At 33.9% G+C, this 14780-nt stretch overlaps 2 long non-coding RNA genes across 5 annotated transcripts in view; one reads left to right on the top strand and one right to left on the bottom strand.

Annotated features, from left to right (window-relative positions):
* Positions 1 to 11107, bottom strand: part of LOC137489271 (uncharacterized) — a 34315-nt gene extending 23208 nt beyond the window's left edge. For 2 of the 4 annotated variants that reach the window (XR_012399549.1, XR_012399552.1), the window contains exons 1-3: positions 11084 to 11107; positions 9468 to 9535; positions 926 to 976 (exon numbers count right to left, since the gene is read on the bottom strand). This is a non-coding gene — a long non-coding RNA (uncharacterized lncRNA). The other 2 variants (XR_012399548.1, XR_012399551.1) reach the window with 2 other exon arrangements.
* Positions 4372 to 6783, top strand: LOC137490758 (uncharacterized). Its single transcript, XR_011010778.2, has 5 exons — positions 4372 to 4463; positions 5428 to 5543; positions 5720 to 5805; positions 6136 to 6178; positions 6276 to 6783. It is a non-coding gene; the product is annotated as an uncharacterized lncRNA (long non-coding RNA).
* Positions 11108 to 14780: the final 3673 nt, after the last annotated feature.

Here is a 14780-nt window from a genome sequence, read left to right as displayed (position 1 = left end):
GGAAAAGAATTAAAATTTCTATTCAATTTTTCCTTCAACTGTACCTGGCTGAATCTGTGTTTCACGTGATCTTAAAGATTTGGTCTTTTTAATTTCAGTCAAAGATGTTTAAAATTAATCAAAAATGAACAAAATATTTAATTTAATTTATTCTTATGAACTTTCTAATCACCAAGAATTCCAACAACAAAACAAAGATATCAAGTTATTTTGATACGCATCAAATGATTTCAAATGCAAGTCACTTTGAACAAAATAATCTGCTAAATGACTCCATGTAAATGTGTTTGAACTATATCTAAGATCATTAAATCAGAATATTTGAATGATTTTCGGATGATCATGTGACATGGAGAAATCCAATCACATCAGAGAAATAAATGATCAATTCACAGTGAAAACACTCATTTAATAATGATAAGAATATTTCAGATCATTAATAATGCAGCCTTGGTGAGCATGAGAGACTTCTTTTAAATGTAAAAATCAATCAAAATGAAAAGCACCTTACGCCAAAAATAGCTGATGGAGAACTAGTACATGCACTAACTTGATTTAAATCTTTACTTAATTAAGATTGATTCAATTCTTTGTACAGTGTGAGTCCTGTTACAGGACAACGATTAAATAAATAAGTGTTGAGGAACTGTATTTATTTTGATGCACTTGTCTGTGATACATTATTATCATTTTTGACTTATTATTTATCATTTTTGTGCTCGACTTTCTTGTCTTCTGTAAATAATGAACATTTCAAATCTTCTAAACGGGATGATTGTTTCGCACAATAAAGCCAATGCAAATCTCACGTCATCGTTTCATCTGTTGCAGTGAATCAAATAATCTGTAATAAAACACTGAATTATTTTAGCTCTTGTGTGGATATCTTGGCTTCTACAAGATTAAAAAAGGAGAATTTACTCACTTTTTACTCTGCCTCAAGTGGTTGCAAACCTTTATGAGTTTCTTTCTTCTGCTGAACACAAAAGAAGACGTTTTGAAGAATGTTAGAAGCCGGTAACCGGACTTCATCAGAAAAAAAAAAAACCAATTACTATTGAAGTCAATACTTACCGCTTTCCAACATTTTTCTAAATAAATTATTTAGCATTTAAGAGAAGTAAGAAATTCATACAACCTTGTGGCAACTCACTGTTTTTTTTTTTTTTTTTTTTTTTTTTATTTATTACAGTTATGAACTGCATTATGGGACATTAAAATGTGTTTATTTGACTTTTGTTGCTGAAAATTCAGCAGTGCATTATAACAAAGTAGCTTTTATTTATTTTTATTTTTTATTTTATTTGTTATTTGGCAGGGACAGTGCACATTAATTAGCATTTCTGCAAATATACCACAATAAGCCAGAGGGCCATTATTTATCTGTTGTCCTAAAACAACCTAAAAAAACAATACAAGAGTTATTCAATCAGTCATAGTTAAAAAGTACTAAAATATACATAGTTATGTAGATGTTAATAAAAAAATTCTCTGTAAACCAGATTTTAAAATGTTTTTTGAACATATTAAATGCAGGTATATCTCTGATGCTGCCAGGAACAGAATTCCACTCCAGTGCAGCTGTTAGAAGCCGGTAACCGGACTTCATCAGAAAAAAAAAAAAACAATTACTATTGAAGTCAATACTTAACGCTTTTCAACATTTTTCTAAATAAATTATTTAGCATTTAAGAGAAGTAAGAAATTTATACAACCTTGTGGCAATTCACTGTAAAAAATTAATAAGCTAATTAACAGCTTCAGTTTGTCGCGCGATTCACAGTTGTTTTTTTTTTTTTTTGTTTTTTTTTTATTTATTACAGTTATGAACTGCATTATGGGACATTAAAATTTGTTTATTTGACTTTTGTTGCTGAAAATTCAGCAGTGCATTATAACAAAGTAGCTTTTATTTATTTTTATTTTTTATTTTATTTGTTATTTGGCAGGGATAGTGTACATTAATTAGCTTTTTAGCAAATATTCTAAGCCAGAGGGCTATTATTTATCTGTTGTCCTAAAACAACCTAAAAAAAAAAAACAATACAAGAGTTATACAATCAGTCATAGTTAAAAAGTACTAAAATATACATAGTTATGTAGATGTTAGAAAAAAATTATTATTAAAATTTTTTTTTTGAACATATTAAATGCAGTTATATCTCTGATGCTGCCAGGAACAGAATTCCACTCCAGTGCAGCTGTAACTGAAAGGCAACCTGAACAAAGGTACTTTTCCGGAGTGTGTGGTGTTCCTGATGTTGACAAACTGACTGAGAGGTGGGGATAAAAGACCATGAATTATTTTATACATCACACAAATGTTTGAGTATTTAATGACATTTTCCCAGCTTAACAATTTATGTTTTTATAAAACGCTAAAATGATGATGTCTTAGAGGCTTTTATCAAGTATTTTAATTGACTGTTTGTAAAGTGACTCTATGGGTTTAAGTGTTGTTTTGTTTGCCTGTGAACAGGTTGTTAGACGGTAAGTTATACATGAAAAGAATTATTGAATGCATGAATATTTTAGCTGCCTGCAGTGATAATTGTGACCTTATGGACTGGGTATTAGATATATTCAATTTAACATACCTTTTTAATTTGTGATTTAAAAGTTAATTTGAGTCAATTTGGACCCCCAGATATTTAAATTCAGAAACAATTTGTATTTTGTCCCCATCGATATAGACGTCTGTTATTGACAATTTAGTAGTTTGAAACAATACCCAGCAGGCACAGGACATCAACATGACGTCAGATTGATGTTGTACCCCAACGTTGTAAGGGTCCATCTATTAGTCCTATGACGGAAGTAACAGTATGGATGAAGGTTAAATGTGTGTGCGCTTTTTCAGCACATGTTAAAGGAAATATTTTTACTTGTCAAAATTTATTTTAATTTGTTTCCAACTCCAAGTTTAATCTGAATCTACAGTTTATAATAATTTATCCAATTCAAGCAGATCAGCTAATAGGTCGTGATTAGGACTAATTTAGATCAATTAACCTAATAAATCCTTATTTTCCATTAATGGTTCATCCTTTACCCGAATTTGCTTAGAGTCAGTAAGCTGGCCAGTTACATCTGCTTACGGACAAATCCTCACTAGTTCTGATTCTTAGATAGAGGGTATAACTGTAAAATAATTTCCTTTAAGTAGTATTGAGCCGTCCCATGCTTGCTCATACATAAAGAAAGTTTGATTTAGCCACTAGATTATATTATACTAAGTCAGTCATTGTCAGAAATAAGCAGGCCTCTAATGCTGTGCCTATGCTCTATCCATTGAGCCTGAATGTATGACTAATCCTGGTTGTAGGCTGCGGAAACACCAGCCTAACCAATCCACTACAGTGGTTCTCAAACTGTGGCACGTGTAACACTAGTGGTACGCAGGCTTCCTTCTAGTGGAATAATTCAAGTAAAAAAAATTAACACACTTTTAACCCTTTCAGTAAATTGATTTTAATAGGCTAAACCTTTTATTTTATTTTCAATTATTTAATGTTTGTTATGTATTCTATCATTTAAAGCTAATTTCCTTCCCATTTGTAACGGTTGTTGGGGGCGTATCGACTTTAACGACTTGCTTTTGTGACACACAAAGCCTATAACACGCAGTAAGCAGATCTAATTTCTAGATTAAATATGTAAATCCAAATCATATATATAAAGTTAATGTTTAGACTTCAAAGATAAACAAATAAGTCACATGCAACATCTATTTCAAATTTTTTCAAAAACATTTTATATGAATATGATCACAAATAGCCTACACAGCAAATTCATCAGAGTTAAATTCTCGGTGTTGAAGCATTTCAGAGTAAAGTGTTGACGTTAAAGAGTTAGATTTTGATAAATGAATATAATAAGAGTTAGAATTGATTTTATTCAGTGCGAAATCAAGGAGTTATCTTTTTTACACTTGGTGGTGTTATTTCCAACATCCGGGAATTCATGCAGCCCCAGTCACTGAAGAATTTTCCAGACGCCATTTTCCATCTGAAGTTTAGAACAGCAACTGGTGAGTCAAACTACCTAAATGTTGGTATTTTACTGACTTTCTTTAAGGAAATACAGTTGTAAACATATTGTTAAGTTAATAACTTTAGAATGTAGTGACAATTTTAATCTTCTGCGGTTCATTCATGGTCGTTTGTGTATCTAGCTTAACTGCATTACTATCGACTTCTTTTCAAGAATGTTTTTATATGTGCTCACGCATACATAGTGCATAAAAACATCAAATGTACATGTTCAACACATTTCTGTCACGCTTAATGCCATTTTGTGCGTTGTTACCCATCTGTAAAATAAAATCGACACTTCTCCTTTAATTCGAAGCAAACTAGCGAGGGAATTCCCGGAGCCGCCTAACGTTAGCCTACTCTGCCCGGATGCTAACGGCAACACAGGACGGTTTCCATAAGCTCTGGAGAGTTTCTAAAACATATCTGGTGAGTAAATGAACATATGCTTACTTGTAAAAGGCTTCCTGACTAAAACATATGATTGTTTGTTATCCGTGTATGTTAATTTGGTTATTTTAAACACCGCAGCCCTTTTAAACTGGTTCATTCGTGGCCGTCCATATACCGTTAGTCCATAGACTCGCGTGATAACGTACGCTTGAATTATATTAAGTGTTGACAACCATTAAAGTCGGAATGTTAACATTAATGTCTTTAAATGACCGCGTTTGCACTTTCTCAGACATTTGACATTACAGAAGTCTCCCGGAAGTTGCGGGACTAACGTTAACGTTATCCCGCAAATGCACAGAGACTCCCAGATGCCTAAGTAGATGCCCGCAAATGAATGATAATCTCCCGGAAATCGCGCGTCTCCCGCCCGGTCATTAAACACTTTGCACACCCCTCTCCACCGCATCCCTCCCAGCTCTTCAGGTACGTCGCGCGCAAGTCACCCCCACCGCTCTTTAGGTACGTCGCGCGCAAGTTACCCCACCGCTCTTCAGGTACTCATCTCTCCCGCTACCTCCCGCAAATCAACTCTGTATCCCCCGAAAATGACTTTTCCCAACTCGGGATGTCTGACGTTAGTAAGTTAGGCTATTTCTGTAGTCAGGAACATCTTAGTGAAGCTTTTTCTCCCGCATGATATTGTGCTTAAAACTATAGGCTAAACTTAGCATGTACTGTACACAACATTTCCGTTTTATTAAAGACAATTTAGTGCGTTGTAAACAGCCACCTGTCTGTAAAATTAATCAACTGATTCATATTTGAGCAGCCTAATGATGATACAGGTTTGATTGGTAGATTTATTATCAATAATCAACATCTGAATCAAAATATATCTGAAAAAGTGTGAGGCATACTTTGTGATGTTCATCTCTCTTTTTTTATCTGAAGGTTATGCATATGTGTTAGATACTAATGTTTTGTTGTTTTTTAACAGCCACAGTTCTCTATACAATAACACAAGACCCTGTGATGGTGACGGATGGTGTATTTCCAGTGTTGGTGAAATGACCAAGCACACCTTCTTGGTCATATGTGGTGATAATAATGAAGGTATGTTTGATAAAGTTCTGTATTTGTTTCACAATAAGCTGAGAGGGTATTAGAGCATTAGAGAATAACAAATGACATGAAGGTGATACGTTTTGTATTGTGGGTGAACTGTTACTTAAATAATGTTTTGCTCTTTGCTTTGCACTTTTCCTCTTCTGCTTATCCTAATAGTTAAGATTATATTTGGACCTGAAACATCTGCTAGACTCCAGGAAAGGTGGCGTCAATACTGGTCCTGAAAGGGCCCAACAAGTTGAATCTGGTAAAGAAACACGCACGCACGCACACACACACACACACACACACACACACACACACACACACACGCACACGCTTACAGAAAACTGTAAGTTTATGAATATTTTTTACACTGTGGCCAATATTTTGGGGAAGTCAGCATCACTAAATGATATAAAAGATTTTAAGCTCCTCTAAATTTTGCTCCAAGTGTTGTGTTAAATTGAGGATTCTGGACAGACAGCTGCCTGTTTTTCCAGTTCTAGTCATAGTGATTAACCTAATTGTTTTTGGAGATCCAACAGTGATATATGTGTTTTTTTTCTACTTTTCCATATCCTGTCACCTCAACCAGCTGGGAGAGTCAAGTTGTGGATCATCATGAAGATTTTCAAAAGGTGAGTTTAGATTTCTTGAATGTTTTATTTACTTTAAATGTTCTTTTAAATATATCATAGAATTTGATTGCAATTTGTTTTCAAACATTTTTCTTAGTCATGCTGGAGTCTTGAAGAGTTCTTAGATGAGCATCACCCTATATCCGTGCATCAGGAACCACCAGACGAGCGATCAGCAGCTGCTACATCGTCATGGATATAAAGGTCATCCTGTGGCTGGGAAGCACTTCATTCACAGGACATGCTTGATGAGATTTCCTAGCTCCAGTTTGTTTTCACACAAGTTTCCAGCATTTATACCTTCATTTAAACTGCTGTGTTTGATATGGAGGACCAAGGAAACACCAGAAGTGAAAGGTTTGCACGCCAAGTTGTTTAAAATGTAATTTCAGAAGAAAACTATGCGTTCAGAAGAAAACTGATGAAACATCAAGTTTGGACCAAAGGACTAAAACAGCCTTTTTGAGCACTGGTCATACATATTTTGTTGATACTGTCTGTACTAATAAAACATTTAAAGCATATTTGACATTGTTGCATTTTAAAAACTGAATGAATTGTTGAAGTGGTGAATGTTTTCAAATAAAATGTTTTTTCTTTTGTAATTTACAGTCTATTTGAGTTTTTTACCATATTTACACTCAAGAGAGTTGAATAAAATAATATATTACACCAGGCGGTGTTAAATATAGTTACATTTTTTAACTCTGCCCAGAGTTAAAATTAACCCTTACTTCGGTGTCAATGTGCCAACCCTTTTGAAAGTGTTGATTTAACTCTGTTTTGAGTGGACCCCATGAGACACTTTCAAAGTGTTGAAATTAACACCCATAGAGTTGTTTTGGGTCCCCATATTTTGCTGTGTATATTTATGAGGTCGAAGGAACATTTCAGATTTTTATGAATAGGCTATTATATGTTCATATTTTACATTTAAGCACAGCATTTTTCTTTTTACTTTTTAAGAACATTTTAAATTAACTTTTAGAAGCATTTTAATTTAAACATTATTTATTTTTTAACTGTTAGCACAGGGCAATGTTAATGTTCAAGCTATTATGTTTAAAGTTTCATTCATTCATTTTCTTGTCGGCTTAGTCCATTTATTAATCCGGGGTCACCACAGCGGAATGAACCGCCAACTTATCCAGCAAGTTTTTACGCAGCGGATGCCCTTCCAGCTGCAACCCATCTCTGGGAAACATCCACACACACACACACACTCATAAACTACGGACAATTTAGCCTACCCAATTCACCTGTACCGCATGTCTTTGGACTGTGGGGGAAATCGGGGGAAACCCACGCGAAGGCAGGGAGAACATGCAAACTCCACACAGAAACACCAACTGAGCCGAGGTTCGAACCAGCGACCTTCTTGCTGTGAGGCGACAGCACTACCTACTGCGCCACTGCCTCGCTCTATGTTTAAAGTGGCTGACAATAATAAATATTCATAATAATAGAAATATATCTGCCTCATTTTGAACTGTGCAGAGCTTTAGCTGCTTAATTAGGCCTACTACGCTACTGTATTTCAATACTGGTCATTATGGTGGTACATGGAGAAACAATTTTTTCTGAGGTGGTACAATTTCCAGCCTCGTCTTAGCTGGGCATAGCTGGTTTTAGCTGGGCTCCCAGCCTGGCTAGGCTGGTCAAGCTGGTTTTAGCTGGTCATCTCCCAGCCTGACCAGCCTAAACCAGGCTGTAAATGGCCAAAACCCCTCTAAAACCAGCCTGGTCGACCAGCTAAAACCAGCCAACCAGCCTAGGCTGGTTTAAGATGTTTTTTTCAGTAGGGCGATCCAGCCAATCCGGGCCTGGTACAGCTTGAGCTTGCCATTGTGTGGACATTTCCACTATCACACGTTGATTTTGGTTGCCATACCTGACGAATAATATCAGTCATTGACGTCAATATGATGTTGGTTTAAGATGTTGGCTCGATTTTGGTCACTTTACAACACAATATAAAAATCAACCAAATATCAACGTCTTTTGATTACATTATTGGACATCAAAATAGAAGCTGACTTCCTTAGAAGAAGCTGGTCCTTAGAAGCTGACTAGACATCGAAGTTTGGTCACCTGACATCACCTAACTTTAACTTATTATAAATATCTTATGACACTGTGCGCCTGCTGAGCATATTGTATAATAAATTATATTTTTAATATTTGCTTATGCTTGTGAAGCACATTGAGTTGCATTTTATGTAGAAAAAGTGCGATACAAATAAAAATTACTATTACTATTATTAATATTACTGTGGTGGGCAAAAATTGCAACCTTGGGTGTCTAGAAAGGCGCCATTTACAAATAAGATGAATTATTATTGTTATTATAAATTGCGATTAATCATATGCAAAATAAAAATGTGTTTAGACATAATTTAAGTTTGTGTACTGTGTATATTCATTATGTATATACAAATGCAAATCTGCATGCATATATTTAAGACAAATTCTGTTTATATTTAGATAAAAGATACATATGTATATAATACAAACTATATATACATTTAAATATTTATGTAACAAAATAGTTTTGTTTCTATGCATGCGTGTGTATCACATATACATAATAAATATAACACACACACACCAACGTTATTCAAAACAAACCTTTATTTTGGATGTGAAAAATCACGATTATTCTTCGGCCAGCACTAATTACATTTATTATTATTATTATTATTATTTTTATTGTTGTTGTTGTTGTTGTCGTTATTAATATTATATAGCCCTTAAAATACAAAAAAAAAAAAAATGTACGAGCGGTTTGTTACCATGTTTTTTTTTATAATTTAAACATCAATAAAGACAATATTTCATTTCAAACTATTAAAAATGTAAATAAAAGTCAAACTTTTCAACATTAAAAAGTGTTTGAGGAAAGATCAAGGTCCTATAATGCAATTCGAAAGCATAAAGACATCAAGAAAATAAGACACTGCTCACAAAATATGGAAAACTACTGTTATTTTTACACTGTAAAAGGTCACAGAATATTCAGTTTTGTGTGAACTGCTACAGTATAAACAGCATGACTGCACAGCACACAGAACAAACACAGACAGACAGATGAAGTGAATGTCTGGTCAGTGGTGTAAAGTAGGGTAAACAGGTCTTACAGGTGTACAGTATTGCTCCTGACGTGTTGCTCTGCTGTGATAAAGGTGAACTCTGACCAAGAGCTGAACCTGAGCTGAAGATCCTCCAGATTTAAAGGTCAAAGCTACCGGGACGAGGCGCTGGACGTCCCGTCACACCCGAAACCTCTCACCTGATTTTACAGTCAAGAACCCGAAAGGTCAGCTGCCACAAACACAGGTGTAGAAATGAAGACGCTCACTGCAGAGAGGCAAAACACACACAACATCCAATCATGGTTGCCTTAAATGTTTAAGCTGAATCAAACTAACATTATGAGTCCATTTATATTTTGTAAACTGACTAAAACAGCATGCATAACTAATAAAATTAAGTTAGAACATGATTAACTTAGTTTAATAAGTTACACTGACCTAAAAAATACGCTGTCAGGAATGTTTTTACCTTTATTTTAATAACCATTAATGTCTTAGTCATTAAAACATACATGCTTCATCTTAAAACAGTGATTTTATTACGTACAGTAACTGTAAAATACCTAAAGCTGATCTGACATTTAATGATTTAATGAGATTTGCTGCATGTAAGCATAAAACAACAAACTAAGACTATATTTAAATAAAAATATGATCTAAATGAAATGCATATAAAACAACAAAGAGTCTCTCCTGGACTTTAAAGAGACATTTATTTATATATATATATATATATATATATATATATATATATATATATATATATATATATATATATATATATATATATATATATATATATACGTGTGTGTGTGTGTGTGTGTGTGTGTATTATGACTGATTTGTGATGACTTTTCTCAAAATGTATGACATAATTTGCTTTACTTCATGTGATTTGCTGTAAAAATATACAAATCTTTTTTTTTTTTTTGATTCTCAGAGACCACTGGATTTGTAAATTCCTGGAAGGACTGAATAAAACAATATAACATAAAAAATATGCTTTAAATGACAATTATTTTTATTTAAACCTTGGGAGAAATGTTTTTAGACCTTTACAGAGTAAAGCAAGGTTAATTTGATAAGCTTATGTTTTCAGCTACAAAAATGAAAACGTTCATCTATTTTCTTAAAATAATTTTAAAAAGCAATTTTCAATGACTTTTGATAGAGAAAAGAAAAGCTTTGTTTATCAGACGCTTTTATCCAAAGCGACAAATGATAAATCACCAGAGAGCAGCAATAGATATGCCATGACAGCTAATTTACTTTTTTTTTTTTTTTTGCAACAGCAGTGAATATAATTAGTAATTAATTAGTAACACAACGTCCATAATGAAGTGACAGAAATTCAGCATGAGTGAACATGGTGAACATAAGAAAAATAGCTCAATCGCGCCCTCTAGTGAACATGAAGTGAAGTGGGGCAGGGTTTGATAAAACTTAAATTAACCGTCAAGTTTTAGTGTATTATTAACAAATATTACGTATGAAATAACTAATCATGCGATACTGAAGTTTATATAACTTTAAACAGCTTTATACACGCCTCTGTGAGTCTGAATGCGACGGTAGATTTCTAATACTTAAGTTACCAAGTTTGTCGAACACACCAGTCGAGTTATATACAGTGAATATAGAGTCATTTTCTAGCCACACAAATAGACAGTCATTATAAGCACATTCTGACTCTGATTATCTTTAGTTTTTTGATCATGTTGAGTTAGAAACACTGTTTATGTCGGTTTTGTTTTCATCTGTGACCTAAAGACTTCACTGCTGTTTTCATGTAGGCGGCGCTGCAGACGCTTACCTGCCGATAACACACAACAAACCCCTCGCTTCCGGTTTACATTTTATTGAAAAATTAATTATAGCTTATATTTTAAATAGAGCGCTAAATTGTTCAATAAAAAAATAAATAGATAAATAAAATAGTCAAACGAATAAATAAATAAAATAGGCTATTCTTTTTGTTCTACTTGTGTGTCTACTTGTAGTTTTTTTAAATTCTCAATTCACATGTGTGCAAACAGTAAGTACAATTGTCTGCAGTTAATTGGACAAAAACTAATTGCATATGGCTTCTTGATCAAACCTATGATTTAATTCTCATTTAAACTGTCAAACTCTTGACAACTTCAACTGACAAGTCATCAAACGCAAAACTATTTGTTCAATGATTAAACATAAATATCGGATATTGACATTGTTTGTAATGTCTGCTAAATTGGTAAATGACATAGTTGCAAAACAAATTTGTGTTAGTGTTATATATCATATATGGTACCAAAAATACGCAAACATGAACACACACACACACACACACACACACACACGCACGCACGCACTTGAAGTCAGAATTATTAGCCCCCCTTTTATTTTATTATTATTGTTTTTTTTTTTAAATATTTCCCAAATGATGTTTAACTGAGTGAGCAAGGAATTTTTCACAGTATATCTGATAATATTTTTTCTTCTGGAGACAGTCTTGTTTGTTTTAGTTTGGCTACAATAAAAGCACTTTTATTTAATTTTTTTTTATATATTTTAAGGTCAAAATTACTAACAATAATAATAATTATTATTATTATAATCTGAATTATTATTATTATTAACCTAACTGGTTTAAGTGAGTACACACACACACACACACACACACACACACACACACACACACACACACACACACACACACACATATATATATATATATATATTTAAATTGTTGATATGGGTCAAGAAGGAAGTTTTTTACAGATAAGCAAACTATAAACAAGCTCCAAATTTCTAAAGAAATAAATAAGTTTTAAGCATTCAAAGACAACAAACTTAGGGAAAGCAAACCTTCCTAAAGAAAATTCACAAAGCAACTTAATAGATGCCGCTCCATCAATCACAGCTGTGTAGATCACATTGAGATTCTGAGCACAAATCAATTATCATGTGTGTGTGTCCAGGATTAAGACTCTGATCCCATGAGTAAACACACACACACATGAACATATAGACCCGCACACACTATTCTTCAGATCTGCACAGCTGCACAGATACTCAATCAACCAACAAATACAGCAAAACACCAGATCTGCAGAATCAAATCTATTACTTCACCATGAGGGATAAATATAGATTTACCTTTTCGAAAGTAACATATTGATGCATCATTAGTCAGGGCTAAAACAACATTTTTACAGTGACATAAAGATTAAATTGTAATAAAAAGGGCGGGGGGTATATTTCTATTATTTAACACAGTTTCTCAACCACATTCCCCACCATTGGAGGCCCACCAGCTCTGCACATTTCCCGTCTCATTAATCAAACACACCTGATTCAGAGCATAAGCTCATTAGCACAGACTAAATGACCTGTAATGGATGTGGCAAAGGAGACATCCAAAACATGCAATACTGGTGGTCTTCCAGGAACGTGGTTGAGAAAGCCTGATGTAACACATTTTAAGCAATAATAAGAGGCATTTTCTGTTTAGATTTTCATTGCATTATTGCATTTCTATTCATAAAACCAAACTCATGTACTCATCTAAGCCATTTTAGACTATTTTAAAACATCATTTGGCAACATTTATGAATACTAGCATTATCTGAAATTAAGTCCATACTATTCTGGGGGGGGGGGACTCAAATTTGGCCCCTTTCAATGTTGGCAAAAGAAATACATGCACTCACGATTCTCATAGATATATTCATTCATTCATTGTCTTTCAGCTTAGTCTTCAATTCAGAGGTCGCCACAGCAGAATGAACCGCCAACTATTCCAGCATACATTTTACCCAGCGGATGCCCTTCCAGCCGCAATTAGTACTGAAACACACATAAACACTCATTTACACACACACACACATACACACACACACTCACACACACACACACCGTGTTTGGACTGTGGGGGAAACCGGAGCACCCGAAGGAAACCCATGCCTAAATGGGGTAAACATGCAAACTCCACTCAGTAATGCCCACTGACCCAGGACTCGAACCAGCGACCTTCTTGCTGTAAGCTCACAGTGCTAACCACTAAGCCACTGTGATGCTCTATGGAAATATATGCAAATGGCATGTAACAGAACCTTGCTAGCTGGTCTCTGTTACATGTATAAGGCATACAGGTTCTTATTTGGATTTGAATATAATAACATAATGCAACATATATTTCCAAATGTTTCAAAAATTCGAGTTTCATTTTTTTTTTCATATATTTTCAACCATTGGAGTTATAATATGTCCATATATGTTTAAATATATGAGCTATAATTTTATATATGTTCATGTATGGCACATAAATAACACATAAATAACATTATATTTAAACATACACAGTAAATTATGGGGACCCAAAACAAAGTTTAAAATTGTCACCCCATTCTAAAGTAATTCACTTAACAATATATTTACTACTGTATTTCCTTAGAGAAAGTCAGTAAAATGCCAACATTGAGGTAGTTTGACTCACCAGTTGCTGTTGTAAAACTCAGATGGAAAATGGCATCTGGAAAATTCTTCAGTGACTGTGGCTGCATGAATTCCTGGATTTTGGAAATAACACCACCAGGTGTGCACTGATTCAAATCAATTTTAACTTATATTATATTAATTTATCAAAATCTAACTTTATAATGTTAACACATTACCCTGAAATGCTTCAACACTGAGAATTTAACTCTGATTATTTTGCTGTGTACTGTGTATGTAAATATTTTTATTCCAATAGTTGAAAAAATAAATGAAAAGCTATTCTTGCAGCATTTGGAAATACGTATTGCATATGTAAGACATATTCTATATTCAATTTAATTCAATTCAATTTTATTTGTATAGAGCTTTTACAATGTAGATTGTCAAAGCAGCTTCAGATAAATGGTCATAGTATCTGGATCATGGCAGTTCAGTTTTTAGTGTTTAAGTTCAGTTCAGTTTAGCTCAGTTCAGTGTGGTTTAAATCATTACTAAAAGTCCAAACACTGAAGAGCAAATTCATCGATGGGTAGCTCTACCGATCCTGAACCATGCAAGCCAGAGGCGACAGTATATGTCAGCCTGATCTCACGAGAAAACGTAAGTATTTTACATTTTGCCAGTTTAGTGGCTAATTCGTACGAATTCGTATGAGTTCAGTCGTACGAAATGGTACGATTTTAAAAAGGAGGCGTGGCACCTGACCCCACCCCTAACCCCAACCGTCATTGGGGGATGAGCAAATCGTACTAAATTGTACGAATTAGATCGTACAAATTCATACGAATTAGCCACTAAATGAAAAAGTTATGAATTGCTGTGAGATTGTGTTGTATATGTATGTGTAAAATCCAAATATAAACTTGTATGCCATAAAGTTAATTTGCATACAGTTGAAGTCAGAATTATTATCCCTCCCTGAATATTTTTCCCCTAATTTCTGTTTAACGAAAAGAAGATTTTTTTTTCAGCACATTTGTAAACATAACCGTTTTAATAACTCATTTCTAATAGCTGATAAGGCAAGTTAG

Source organism: Danio rerio, chromosome 24 (assembly GCF_049306965.1).
Source record: "Danio rerio strain Tuebingen ecotype United States chromosome 24, GRCz12tu, whole genome shotgun sequence".
In the NCBI taxonomy this organism is placed as follows: domain Eukaryota; kingdom Metazoa; phylum Chordata; class Actinopteri; order Cypriniformes; family Danionidae; genus Danio; species Danio rerio.
Note: the sequence above shows the minus strand (reverse complement) of the source record. Positions and strands in the feature narration are given on the sequence as shown.